We start from the raw sequence: 2,310 nt of genomic DNA, 5'->3' as shown, positions 1-2,310 counted from the left end.
AGCTGTCCAGTTTTCCCAGCACCACTTATTGAAGAGGCTGTCTTTTCTCCATTGTATATTCTTGCCTCCTTTATAAAAGATAAGGTGACCATATGTGTGTGGGTTTATCTCTGGGCTTTCTAACCTGTTCCATTGATCTATATTTCTGTCTTTGTGCCAGTACCATACTGTCTTGATTACTGTAGCTCTGTAGTATAGTCTGAAGTCAGGGAGCCAGATTCCTCCAGCTCCGTTTTTCTTTCTCAGCACTGCTTTGGCTATTCAGGGTCTTTTGTGTTTCCATACAAATTGTGATATTTTTTATTCTAGTTCTGTGAAAAAAATGCAATTGGTAGTTTGATAGGGATTGCATTGAATCTGTAGATTGCTTTGGGTAGTATAGTCATTTTCACAATGTTGATTCTTCCAATCCAAGAACATGGTGTATCTCTCCATCTGTTTGTATCATCTTTAATTTCTTTCATCAGTGTCTTATAGTTTTTTGCATACAGGTCTTTTGTCTCCTTAGGTAGGTTTATTCCTAGATATTTTATTCTTTTTGTTGCAATGGTAAATGGGAGTGTTTCCTTAATTTCTCTTTCAGATTTTTCATCATTAGTGTATAGGAATGCAAGAGATTTCTGTGCATTAATTTTGTATCTTGCAACTTTAACAAATTCATTGATTAGCTCTAGTAGTTTTCTGATGGCATCTTTAGGATTCTCTAGGTATAGTATCATGTCATCGGCAAACAGTGACAGTTTTAATCGTTTTCCTATTTGGATTCCTTTTATTTCGTCTTCTTCTCTGATTGCTGTGGCCAAAACTTCCAAAACTATGTTGAATAAGAGTGGTGAGAGTGGGCAACCTTGTCTTGTTCCTGATCTTAGTGGAAATGGTTTCAGTTTTTCACCATTGAGAACAATGCTGGCTGTGGGTTTGTCATATATGGCCTTTATTATGTTGAGGAAAGTTCCCTCTATGCCTACTTTCTGCAGGGTTTTTATCATAAATGGGTGTTGAATTTTGTCAAAAGCTTTTTCTGCATCTATTCAGATGATCATATGGTTTTTCTCCCTTAATTTGTTAATATGGTGTATCGCATTGATTGATTTGCGTATATTGAAGAATCCTTGCATTCCTGGGATAAACCCCACTATATCGTGGTGTGTGATCCTTGTAATGTGCCCTTGGATTCTGTTTGCTAATATTTTGTTGAGGATTTTTGCATCTATGTTCATCAGTGATATTGGCCTGTAGTTTTCTTTCTTTGTGACATCTTTGTCTGGTTTTGCTATCAGGGTGATGGTGGCCTCATAGAATGAGTTTGGGAGTGTTCCTCCCTCTGCTGTATTTTGAAAGAGTTTGAGAAGGATAGGTGTTAGCTCTTCTGTAAATGGTTCATAGAATTCACCTGTGAAGCCATCGGGTCCTGGGCTCTTGTAGGTTGGAAGATTTTTAATCACAGTTTCAATTTCAGTGCTTGTGATTCGTCTGTTTATATTTTCTATTTCTTCCTGGTTCAGTCTCAGAAGGTTTGCTTTTCTAAGAATTTGTCCATTTCTTCCAGGTTATCCCTTTTATTGGCATATAGTTGCTTGTAGTAATCTCTCATGATCCTTTGTATTTCTGCAGTGTCAGTTGTTACTTCTCCTTTTTCATTTCTAATTCTGTTGATTTGAGTCTTCACCCTTTTTTTCTTCATGAGTCTGGCTAATGGTTTATCAACTTTGTTTATCTTCTCAAAGAACCAGCTTTTGGTTTTATTGATCTTTGCTATCGTTTCCTTCATTTCTTTTTCATTTATTTCTGTTCTGATTTTTATGATTTCATTCCTTCTGCTAACTTTCGGGTTATTTTGTTCTTCTTTCTCTATTTGCTTTAGGTGTAATGTTAGGTTGTTTATTTGAGATGTTTCTAGTATCTTGAGGTAGGATTGTATTGCTATAAAGTTCCCTCTTAGAACTGCTTTTGCTGCCTCGCATAGGTTTTGGGTCATCGTGTTTTCATTGTCATTTGTTTCTAGGCATTTTTTTATTTCCTCTTTGACTCCTTCAGTGATCTCTTGGTTATTTAGTAGCGTATTGTTTGGCCTCCATGTGTTTGTATCTTTTACAGTTTTTTTCCCTGTAATTGATATCTAGTCTCATAGCACTGTGGTTGGAAAAGATACTTCATACGATTTCAATTTTCTTAAATTTACCAAGGCTTGATTTGTGACCCAAGATATGGTGTATCCTGGAGAATGTTCCGTGAGCACTTGAGAAGAAAGTGTATTCTGTTGTTTTTGGATGGAATGTCCTATAAATATCAATTAAGTCCGTCTTGTTT

The sequence above is a fragment of the Physeter macrocephalus genome, chromosome 21, assembly GCF_002837175.3.
Source record: "Physeter macrocephalus isolate SW-GA chromosome 21, ASM283717v5, whole genome shotgun sequence".
NCBI classification, from domain to species: domain Eukaryota; kingdom Metazoa; phylum Chordata; class Mammalia; order Artiodactyla; family Physeteridae; genus Physeter; species Physeter macrocephalus.
The sequence above is the reverse complement of the archived record's forward strand: the minus strand, read 5'-3'. Positions refer to the sequence as shown.